At 46.4% G+C, this 12707-nt stretch overlaps 1 pseudogene; it reads right to left on the bottom strand.

The window, feature by feature from the left end:
• Positions 1-8736: 8736 nt before the first annotated feature.
• On the bottom strand, positions 8737-11242 carry LOC125554615 (annotated as a pseudogene).
• Between the last annotated feature and the right edge of the window lie 1465 nt (positions 11243-12707).

Raw genomic sequence — 12707 nt, 5'->3', positions numbered from 1 at the left:
CACTCGGCAACCTTCTTCGGATAAATTTCATTGGGAGGCTTCTCACTATCAGCAATCAACTTGTCGATTTCGTCGGAGTGCTTCAAAAAATACTCATTCAGCCTGTAAAAGGTATATTCCGCTATTGCCGTCACCGGCAACTGACGTGCACCCTTCAAGACAAAGTTGAAGCACTCAACTAGATTGCTTGTCATGTCACCATATCTCATGCCTCCTTCGTCACATGCCCATGACCACTTGTGTCTCTCATCAATATTCCTTTCTAAGAAATCTTTCCCACCTTCGTTTGCCTTCTCATAGATTTTGTTCAAGCGTGTCGTGAATGACTTAACGGAGAAGGCTACACATGCGGAGTTAAGATCCTTGCAAAGATCCTTGTTCTTACAAGCCCTGTAAAAGTTTGCAATGAAGTGCCTCATACACCATCGGTGGTGAAGCCTCGCATGACCTGGAATATGAATATCCACGGCCTTCAATATGCCTTGGTGCCGATCGGATATGATGCATACCTCCCTATTCGGAGGAATGACTGTGCTCCTAACAAGTCTCATGAACCATTCCCAGTTGTCTTGGTTCTCCAGGGAGACCAAAGCAAATGCCACAGGCAACACCTGATCTTTAGCATCATGTGCCATTGCTATCATGAGTGTGCCCTTGTATTTCCCTGTCAAGAATGTCCCATCTATAGACAAAACCGGTCGACAATGCTCAAAAGCTGCAATGCATGGGCCAAACGTCCAAAAGGCACGACGGAACACTCCTTCAATATCTTGGACATAGTGGTACATTCCTGGGTTTCTGTACGACATCGCTCCCAGCAACCTGGGTAGCATGTTGTAAGCCTCTTCCCATCCACCATACAACATTCTGAGAGCGACTTGCTTGGCCTTCCATGTCTTTCCGTACTTGACCTTATATCCGAATTTATCTTCAATCCAACTCATCAACAACTTCACTTTAATGGTTGGATCCTCGGCTATATGTTTCTGGTATTTATAACCAATGAATTCTGATGTTAGTTGACGGTGTGTCTTCCGTGATTCTACGGTCGGCGGTGTGCATTGGTGAGTGGCTTTGCAACTAGTTATCTTCCACCAACCATCTTTCATGAGTCTTCCATTGACTTTCCATTTGCATCTTTCTACCTCACATTTCACGGTGTATCGCTTGTTGCAGTCCGAGTGAACAACTATGAAAGGCCTGTGGTGTTTGACAGCATACTCTCACAACCACATCCTGAATTCTAGCATGTGCTCGAACATCAAACCTTTCCTCACGTATGACATCGAAATCACGTCGGGTGTACTACTTGGGAACTGTCTAGCCTCAATTGTCTTGCTCATGCCACCGTCGACTATAGCCTTATCTGCAAGGCTAACATCACAAAACAAGGGAACTTTGTGATCCCTACCGGTGATTTTTGTGTACCACTCTGCTTCTTTCGCAGTCAAGCCATCCTCGTCCAACTCATTCACTGGGCCTTCATCATCCGAGTCATCCACACAAGCACGCTGATAGATAATGTCAGGATCCATGTCCTGATGCCTTACTTCAGCCTCTACATCACCAACAATGTTGTGGTGCCTCTCATACTCTTCGTCGGAGTCATCGCCATCATATTTCATCGGTGCACTACCTCCGAACTCATATTGGGGATACTCATTGGCTTCCGCTTCAACTTTATACTCAACAATAGGCGGCACACTACTAACCGGGTTCACATCATCTACTAAGGTTTGGTTCAAGTCAACATGAAAGAGAGGAGCCTTGACCACCTTACTTGCAAAGACTTCGAGTGACTTGACTTCTGAGGATGCAACAACCTACTTATATGCAGCCCAATGCAAATTGGACTTGATAGGCATTGTCTTCATTCAACACTTGTGTGCCGACCCAACATCATATCTTCCTACTAATTCAACTTGATCACTTGCATCCACCCACTTTAATCTTATCCGTGTTTCTTCCACAACCTCTTCATAACTAGGGGTCTCAAGAAATATCAACACTTCCTCATACTTGTCAACAATATCCACACTCATGAATGCCTCTTTGTCAACATAGTGAATATTCACAATCTTCTCCATCTAAAAAAATGGTAACATAAGTATAAGAAATGTACAATGCTAAATATACCACATTGCTAACAAAACACCTAACCCTAACCCTAAATCTTAACATTGGCCATAACCCTAACCCTAAATCTTAACATTAGCCATAACCCACAATAAGGTATGCTCAACAACATCAAAATGCAACACTATTGGAACAACAATACTCAAAACATCACATTATAGATCCATGCTCAAAACTAGGGTTAGGAACAACAAGAACAAATCAATCCAAATGGACAAATCCAACCAATACAAATTTGTGAGATGAAGGAGGTTACCTCAACGAACGGAAATGACACCGGATCCACGGACCAACCCAATCGATTTGCAAGGATTTGTGAGGGGCTAAGTGAGGGACACAAAGGGGGAAAAGGGCAAGAGCTCGGGATAGGCCAATGGGGGAGAAGAGAGTGAGTGGTGAGTGGTGGGTGAAAGCCCCACGACCACCTAAAATATCTGCACCAGAAACGCCACTGATTATGGCGTTTCCAGAAACGCTAGCTGGGTCGGCGTTTCCAGCCTGCCACGTCAGCAGCCAATGCGTCCTCGGCCTGGCAGTGGGCCAGGGCAGAAACGCTAGCTTGCTCGGCGTTTCTATGTTGGGTGGAAACGCCGTGGACCCTGGCGTTTCTAAAAGGGTCAAATCGCAAAATACTTTCTCGTCGAGTTCAGATTGTGACTATAAACGCTGACAAGGTCAGAACAGTGATTTCGCCCGCTCTGCTCCTCCTTCCGTTCTCTGCTGCTGCTATGCACCTGTGTGGCTGCCACTGTCCGAAATCCTGGCTATTCTGTTCGGCGTATCTCCCCATTCCGTAGATGTGCTGACACCTCTTTGGTTCATAGGATAGAAATTTTATAGGAATAGAAAATTCATAGGAAGTGAGATGACATGCATGTCAATTCCTATAGAGAAAGAGATGTCATTTGCGGAGGGTAACGAAGACGAGCGGAGATACGGCAACAGAGATGAGCACGGCTGCCTGGCCAGGCCAGGAGGAGGATAGTTAGGGGTGGAAATGGATCGGACAGTGCTCTTACCATTTCCATTTTCATATTTTCAAAATGAATACGAATCCAAATACGGATGTTCTCGGATCCGGATGCGGTTCGGATATTATTCGAATACGGATACGTACCGGATATTTTCTTGATTCAGAACGGATACGAATAATATCAACATATTGCTTAAGTAAATTATAGTCGATAGCTATGTGACCTAAAATAATCAACTTGTGACATACAATAAGTCAATGATAAATAGGTTTATGAATAAATACTATTGTAATGCATAATAATTTATAAGTTTAATCATATAAAGAGTAAAATTTGACAACTTATTTGGCTTTTATGTTGGATAATTGGAATATTGGGCCTAGAATTTTTAAAAATACCTCCCATAATCTTATTCGGATACGGATATATCCACTTCCATATCCATATTTGTGTCAAAATCTCCTACCATATTTTATTTGTATTTGTTTAATAAATTCGGATACGGATAATTTCCATTTTCATTTTGGTTCGGATGCGGATGTTTCGGATACGAATAGGCATTTTCTCGAATATGAATATCGGATATTTCGGATTATCCGCTACCACTTTCCACCCCTAAGGAGAGTCCACGTGCCTTGGTGATCTCCTCGTCATCACGTACCACGTGGCAAAAGGAACATCTAGCCATCTTTTGTAAACCACTTGAACCGCCAGTTACCGTACCATTGATACTAAAACAACCATCACTCACACTTATTTAAGACCTTTAAACCTGTGACCACCTAGACCTATAGTAGGAACTAAAAGACTGAATTACAAAAAATAACCATCTATCCTTCTTAAAACCTTGGGGCATGAACACTTATTTCCACCTAGCTATGGCCTTCCTCACAACTCAAAGCATAAGAATATTGGACCCACTCATGCACCTTCACCCCTCTTATGCATGACAGGACGTGCGGGTGTGTTTTGGCCAACGGGGAAGTAAGGGTACTTTCTACCATTGTGTATGGGGAAAAGGGATACGTGTTGGCTAGCTATGCTTTCGCTAACATATGTTCTGCCCGAAATGGAAAGTACTTCACTCGTCTTTGTCATCATCAATCACGACCAGATGCTTCGCCGGGGGCCTCTTTCTTTTCTTGGTCGAACAGGACGACGGGCCGTCGTTCTCCTTGGAACTTTGCTTGTCCACGGAAAACACCAGGTCCTTCTTCTCCTCATCGGCGCCATCGGACACGTAGCAGTCGTTGTCCACCTCCTCCTGCACCACCATCTTAGATAGGTCATGATGTTCTTCTGCGGGCAGCATTTGACTAGCCTCATGCCGTACATCTGCACCTGGTCGCTGGACCGCGAGAGGATCACGTCGAGGGCCGCGTCCGTGATGTCGAGGCCAATGCCCTTCTAGGCGAGGCGCGCTGCGATGCCTTTGAGCCGCATCCTCGCCACCCTCTGCAGCTGCTCGCCGGAGAGCGGGCGGAAGAGCACCGTCTCGCTCAGCCGGTTGATGAGCTCGGGGCGGAAGTGCCTCTGCATGTCGGTGATCACGCGCTTGCGGGTGGCTGTTGGGGAACGTAGTAATTTCAAAAAAATTCCTACTCACACGTAGGATCATGGTGATGCATAGCAACGAGAGGGGAGAGTGTTGTCCATGTACCCTCGTAGACCGAAAGCGGAAGCGTTAGCTCAACACGGTTGATGTAGTCGTACGTCTTCACGATCTGACTGATCCAAGTACCGAACGTACGGCACCTCTGAGTTCAGCACATGTTCAGCTCGATGACGTCTCGCGAACTCCGATCCAGCAGAGCTTCACGGGAGAGTTTCGTCAGCACGACGGCGTGATGACGATGATGACGCAGGGCTTCGCCTAAGCACCGCTACGATATGACCGAGGTGGAATATGGTGGAGGAGGGCACCGCACACGGCTGGAATAGATCAAGAGATCAACTTGTGTGTCTATGGAGTGCCCCCTGGCCACGTATATAAAGGAGTGGAGGAGGAGGAGAGGACCGGCCCCTATGGCGCGCCCTGGAGGAGTCCTACTCCCACCGGGAGTAGGATTCCTCTCCTTCCAAGTAGTAGGAGTAGGAGAAAATGAAGGGGAAGAGGGAAGAGAAGGAAGGAGGGGGCGCCGCCCCTCCCCCTAGTCCAATTCGGACTAGTCATTGGGAGGGCGTGCGGCCTGCCTCTCTCTCTCTCTCCCCTAAAGCCCAATAAGGCCCATATACTTCTTCCCTCGTATTCCCGTAACTCCCCGGTACTCCGAAAAATATCCGAACCACTCGGAACCTTTCCGATGTCCAAATATAGTCGTCCAATATATCGATCTTTACGTCTAGACCATTTCGAGACTCCTCGTCATGTCCCCGATCTCATCCGGGACTCCAAACTACCTTCGGTACATCAAAACACATAAACTCATAATACAAATCGTCACTGAACGTTAAGCGTGCGGACCCTACGGGTTCGAGAACTATGTAGACATGACCGAGACACGTCTCCGGTCAATAACCAATAGCGGAACCTGGATGCTCGTATTGGCTCCCACATATTCTACGAAGATCTTCATCGGTCAAATCGCATAACAACATACGTTGTTCCCTTTGTCATCGGTATGTTACTTGCCCGAGATTCGATTGTCGGTATCTCAATACCTAGTTCAATCTCATGACCGGCAAGTCTCTTTACTCGTTCCGTAATGCATCATCCTGTAACTAACTCATTAGTCACATTGCTTGCAAGGCTTATAGTGATGTGCATTACCGAGAGGACCCAGAGATACCTCTCCGACAATCGGAGTGACAAATCCTAATCTCGAAATACGCCAACTCAACAAGTACCTTCGGAGACACCTGTAGAGCACCTTTATAATCACCCAGTTACGTTGTGACGTTTGGTAGCACACAAAGTGTTCCTCCGGTAAATGGGAGTTGCATAATCTCATAGTCATAGGAACATGTATAAGTCATGAAGAAAGCAATATCAACATACTAAACAATCAAGTGCTAAGCTAACGGAATGGGTCAAGTCAATCGCATCATTCTCCTAATGATGTGATCCTGTTTATCAAATGACAACTCATGTCTATGGCTAGGAAACTTAACCATCTTTGATCAACAAGCTAGTCAAGTAGAGGCATAGTAGTGACACTCTATTTTGTCTATGTATTCACACATGTATTATGTTTCCGGTTAATACAATTCAAGCATGAATAATAAACATTTATCATGAAATAAGGAAATAAATAATAACTTTATTATTGCCTCTAGGGCATATTTCCTTCAGTCTCCCACTTGCACTAGAGTCAATAATCTAGTTCACATCGTCATGTGATTTAACACCAATAGTTCACATCACCATGTGATTAACACCCATAGTTCACATCACCATGTGACCAACACTCAAAGAGTTTACCCGAGTCAGTAATCTAGTTCACATCGCCATGTGATTAACACCCAAAGAGTACTAAGGTGTGATCATGTTTTGCTTGTGAGAGAAGTTTAGTCAACGGGTCTGCCAAATTCAGATCTGTATGTATTTTACAAATTTCTATGTCTACAATACTCTGCACGGAGCTACTTTAGCTAATTGCTCCCACTATCAATATGTATCCAGATTGAGACTTAGAGTCATCTGGATCAGTGTCAAAACTTGCATCGACGTAACCCTTTACGACGAACCTTTTGTCACCTCCATAATCGAGAAACATATCCTTATTCCACTAAGGATAATTTTGACCGTTGTTCAGTGATCTACTCCTAGATCACTATTGTACTCCCTTGCCAAACTCAGTGTAGGGTATACAATAGATCTGGTATACAGCATGGCATACTTTATAGAACCTATGGCTGAGGCATAGGGAATGACTTTCATCCTCTTTCTATCTTCTGCTGTGGTTGGGTTTTGAGTCTTACTCAATTTCACACCTTGTAACACAGGCAAGAACTCTTTCTTTGACTGTTCCATTTTGAACTACATCAAAATCTTGTCAAGGTATGTACTCATTGAAAAAATTTATCAAGCGTCTTGATCTATCTCTATAGATCTTGATGCTCAATATGTAAGCAGCTTCACCAAGGTCTTTCTTTGAAAAACTCCTTTCAAATACTCCTTTATATATGCTTTCCAGAAAATTCTACATTATTTCCGATCAACAATATGTTATTCACATATATTTATCAGAAATGTTGTAGTGCTCCCACTCACTTTCTTGTAAATACAGGCTTCACCACAAGTATGTATAAAACTATATGCTTGGATCAACTCATCAAAACGTATATTCCAACTCTGAGATGCTTGCACCAGTCCATAGATGGATCGCTGGAGCTTGCACATTTTGTTAGCATCTTTAGGATCGACAAAACCTTCCGGTTGCATCATATACAACTCTTCTTTAAGAAATTCATTAAGGAATGTAGTTTTGATATCCATTTGCCAGATTTCATAAGATGTGGCAATTTGCGATGTCCATGGGCGTATCCAGATGCGCCCGTGGACGTATAGGAGTCCGGATTTGCCAAACTCCAGTTGTATATGCTTTTAAGCAATTGTTCTGCCACTTTGCTGGTTGTATTGTTGTGCTCCAGGCAGCTCATAACATTTGATACCCAAGACATTGGTTCGAAAATAAAAGTTCCTCATTTGTAAAAAAATCATGAATTGGAAAGGTTGGTAAATTTGAAAAAAGTTCATGAATTTTAGTAACTGTTCATGAATTTGAAAAAAAAACTTGTGAAAAATGAAAAAATACGTGAATTTCAAAAAAAATTACAAAATTAAAAAAATGTTCACGAATTTGTGGAAAGCTCACAGATTTGAAAAAAACTTCACGGATTTTAAAATTCTTTAATTTGAGAAAAATAATGAATTTAAAAAAATTCATAAATTATTTAACAAATCATTAACTTCATATATTAGCGAATTTTTAAAAGGTCCATGGATTTTAAAATTGGTCATGAAAATGAAGAACAAATCTGAAATTTGAAAAATGTTTCAATTTCCAAAAAGTTCATGAATTTTGAAAAAGTTGACGACTTTCAAAAGCTCGTAATTTGAAAAAGTTTACTGTAATGTAAAATGTTCACAATTTGAAAAGAAGTTAGCAGACTTGAAAAACTTCAAGAATTTATAAAAAAAATCCCTAATTTGCAAAAGGAAATGAATTTGTAAAAAGTTCGCGCATTTTTAAAAGAAAGAAATATAAAAAGGAAACAAAAAAAGGAAAAATAAAACAAAAGAAATAAAAAGAAAATAAAATAAAGTAAAAACCATGCCAGGAAAAACCGTAAGAAAAAACTACCAAAAAACACTGAAAAAAACTTACGATGGGCGGGCCTAATTGTCACGTAGTGTTAGGAGCGGTGTGCGCCAGGCAGCAAAATTTTCTGAACTGGTGCTTAAGGCGCTAAATAGGATCAAAATCAGCAGCAGCTGTCTTTTCGTCAAAATAATGAAAACAAAATATAGACCACAAGTCCACAACCCAATCCAAGTTGACTGTAAATGACAAAATTATATCTAGCAAAATTATTGGTTGATTCTGTAGCCTTTTAAAGTGCATAGATAAGAAACGCAACACAATGACCCAAAAACACAGGTCTGGCTGAAACGAAAAACACTTCACTCGTCTTCGTCATCATCAATCACGACTAGATGCTTCGCCGGGGGCCTCTTCCTCTTCTTGGTGGAAGAGGATGACGCGTCGTCGTTCTCGTTGGAACTCTGCTTGTCCACGGCAAACACCAGGTCCTTCTTCTCCTCATCGGCGTCGACAGACACGTAGCAGTCGTCGTTCACCTCCTCCCGCACCACCATCTTGGATATCCTGGTCATGACGTTCTTCTGCAGGCAGCGTTTGATCGGCCTCGCGCCGTACATCTGCACCTGGTCGGTGGACCGCGAGAGGCTCACGTCCAGGGCCGCGTCCGTGACGTCGAGGCCGATGCCCTTCTCGGCGAGGCGCGCGGCAATGCCTTTGAGCTGCATCCTCGCCACCCTCCGCAGCTGCTCGCCGGAGAGCGGGCGGAAGATCACCATCTCGCTCAGCCGGTTGATGAGCTCGGGGCGGAAGTGCCTCCGCACGTCGGCGATCACACGCTTGCGGGTGGCTTCCATGTCCTTTGTGGCTGCGCGGGCGAGGAGGTGGTGCGCCCCGAGGTTGGAGGTCATGATGATGATGGTGTTGGTGAACTCGATGGTGCGGCCGTGCCCGTCGGTGACGCGCCCGTCGTCGAGCACGGCGGCGTCGGCCTTCTCCACCTCATCCAGGAGGACCACACTGTAGGGGCGCTGCCGCACCAGCTCCGTCAGCTGCCCACCCTTTTCGTACCCATACGACCTACAAACGCAGATGCCAGATCATCCACATGTAACCGTAGATTGCGTGTAGTGTACCAAAGAAAAAAGCTGTACAAAAAACACGTACATGCCCAGGAGATGCGCCGATGAGGCGAGTGACGGAGCTGCTGCCCATGTACTTGGACATGTCGATGCGGACAAGCAGCTTCTCATTGCCGAAGAGCTGCTCGGCGAGGGCCTTGGCGAGCTCCGTCTTGCCGACGCCCGTGGGGCCGAGGAAGAGGAAGGATCCTGACGGCTGGTTTGGCTCCCCGAGGCCCGATCGCGAGCGCACCACGGCTTCGGCGACGACGTTCACCGCCTCGTCCTGGTCGATCACGCGCCGGTGCAGCCGCTTCGGCAGCTCCAGTAGCCGCTTCCTCTCGTCAGTCCCGAGACTGGTCACTGGGATTCCTGTCCATTAATTTGCTCACGGTCTGCTCCCGAGAATTTCAGATGGTTTGATATGACACCGGAGTGCAAATTTCAATCGGATGGAAATGGATGGGTACTTCATCATATATCTTATTACCTGAGCTATATGGTCCGGTCCGACGTTTTCGTCCTTGGGCGCCAAGGGCTTGTCGCCGTCGCCTGTGGCTTGCTTCTTCCGGCGATCCATCACCAGCCTCGCCGTCGCGCACGCCTCATCAACAAGATCGATCGCCTTGTCCGGGAAATGCCGTGCTGAGACAGAAAGAAAATCAAGCGTTGAATTCGGGATGAAGTTTCGCATGCCATTATTTGTTTGTTTGGATAGTCAATTATATAATGGTTCATTACCTGGGATATAGCGGCCGGAGAGCTTGGCGGCGGCGACGAGCGCCTCGTCCTGGATCTCCATGCCGTGGTGCTCCTCGTACGCCGCCTTGAGCCGCCGGAGGATGGCCACGGTTTCGTCCTCGCTGGGCTCCGAGACGTGCACCTTCTGGAACCGCCGCTCCAACGCCTTGTCCTGGAGAAGGTAGTGGTGGTACTCGGCGTGCGTCGTGGCGCCGAGGCACCGGACACGGCCCCTCGCCAGCGCCGGCTTCAGCATGTTGGCCGCGTCCATGCAGCCAGAAAAGCGGCCGGCGCCGAGCAGCGTGTGTATCTCGTCGATGAACAGGACGACCTTCCCGGCCGCCGCGGCCTCAACCTCGGCGATGAGGCCGGTGAACCGCTCCTCGAACGTGCCGCGGGCCCTCGTGCCGTAGACCATCGCGGCGACGTTGATCTCCACGACGCGCGCGCCGGCCAGGACCCCGGACACCTCGCCGCGGGCGATGCGCTGCGCCAGGCCCTCGGCGATGGCCGTCTTGCCGACGCCGGCCGCGCCCACCAGCACGGCGCTGTTCTTGGACTTGCGGGACAGGATGCACACCACGCGGTCGATCTCATCCTCGCGCCCAACGACGGGGTCGGCGTTCGCCGCCGCCGCGGTGAGATCGCAGCCAAAGGCGTCCAGATTGGTTTTGTCCCCAAAGATGGCCGTCGAAGGACAAGGAGGCGGTGCGACCGGCGCCTCCTTTTTCGCACGCCCGCCTCCACGGGAGTTACCGTTGGCCGGCCGCGGGGGCTTGCTCGACGAATTACCCTCAGCAGGGGGCGTGGCTGCGCTCTTCGGTGGCTGCGCGTTGTTGCTCGACGGATCGCCGGAGGTCGGCGTCTTCGGGTCCTTCTTCGCCGAACCATCGCCGCCGGCGATGGTCGACGATGGAGACCCCTCGAACGTCGCCGTCCAGTCGATTTGGATCGAGGCTTTGGTGCCACCGGCCTTGTTGCCGCCGGCAGAAGATCCCCTCGCCATGCTGCGTGCGCGGGAAATCTGCAAAGGCGCGGTGTGAATGTGTGATACTGTGGTTCTTCGTTCGGGTTTGCACTTGCACATCACCGATCACCTTTTATTAGGTTTCCAAATCTGCAAGGCGTGTAGCAAATTAGGATCGGATTAATGTCTGTGAACAATCACCGGGTTTCTTGCCTTGCAATCACACTGCGTTTGCAAGGCGCGGGCTTCAAATTTTTGCACGCCAACATGGCGGGGATACGCACGCAGCTCCAGATGGCCGGCCCGATAGCAGCTGCAGACGAGCTACATGAATGGTCCAGGAGACCACGGAGCTATAGGCCCGCTGAGTTTTTCGGTTTTCTTTTTATTTTCGTTTTTCCTTTTTCTTCTTTTTATGTTTCAGTTTTATTATAAAAAAAATCATGAACGTTTTTTTCAAATCCATGATATTTTTCCTCGGGCTAAGATCGTTGCCTTAGAGGCCTCCAATCAAACACAGTCGCCTTCCTCAAAAAATAAATAAATTCAAACACAGTCGCCACTTATGAGTTAGTCGGGTCCTCTTCCTCCCCGCACATGTCTTCTTCCCTCGACTATCGTCTTCCTCCTCATGCCCGAGTTGGCCTAACCGCCGGCCCTCGCCACCCGTAGACGGTAGTGACTCCACGCACGGCTCTTGGCCCTGGCCTGTTTGAGTCGTTCTGTCTATTAAATGTTGTCATCCATGATGACCCTCTAAGCCTTGTCTTTATTCGAATGCGACAATTAACCCCCACCCAGTACCCACATTTTCAACTTCCTTTCTCTCCTCCACATTAATCATGTATTTGAAATTCATTGTGTATTACCCGCAAAAAAAAGAAATTCATTGTGTTTATAAATACACCTCTTGTTTAAAAAATGTTTGCCATGTAGTTATAAATGAAAAAAAAACAAGAAGTGAAAAGAAAGCAAGAAATAAAAACCCGTAGAAGCCCAACCGGTGAAACGAAAAAAATACCTACTACAAACTGGTTGGGCCATGTGCACACGCCCCTGTGTGTTATGTGGGAATTTTGCAGGCTTTTCCTATATAACGCTCGTGGCAACAGTTTGTCGACCAAATGCACAAGGATGAAGTGAGCGGATGTGGGTCTACCCAATTAGCTGCGTACATTGTGGTTTTAGGAAGGTTGTGGGGCCGGGTTTTTGTTTTGTTCATTTGTTCTTTTTTTTTCACTAGCGTTTTTTTGGATTTTATGTTTTTCCAGGAAAATATTCCTGCAATTTAAAAATTGTTCATGTTTCTCGTAATGTTCAGAAAATGAAATAACAACACATATTAAAAAACATATTTTCAGACAGTATTTTAAAAAAATCAAAAAATTGCAGGTCATTCTAAAACATAGATTAGGCAGGAAAATCAGTAGTAGTCGTGGTGTCTAGTAGCTATAGTCATTTTGTCTTCTTTTTTCGTTCGTTCTTTTTCCTGTTTCTATTGTAT

Source organism: Triticum urartu, chromosome 4 (genome assembly GCF_003073215.2).
Source record: "Triticum urartu cultivar G1812 chromosome 4, Tu2.1, whole genome shotgun sequence".
Classification (NCBI taxonomy): Eukaryota; Viridiplantae; Streptophyta; class Magnoliopsida; order Poales; family Poaceae; genus Triticum; species Triticum urartu.
Note: the sequence above shows the minus strand (reverse complement) of the source record. Positions and strands in the feature narration are given on the sequence as shown.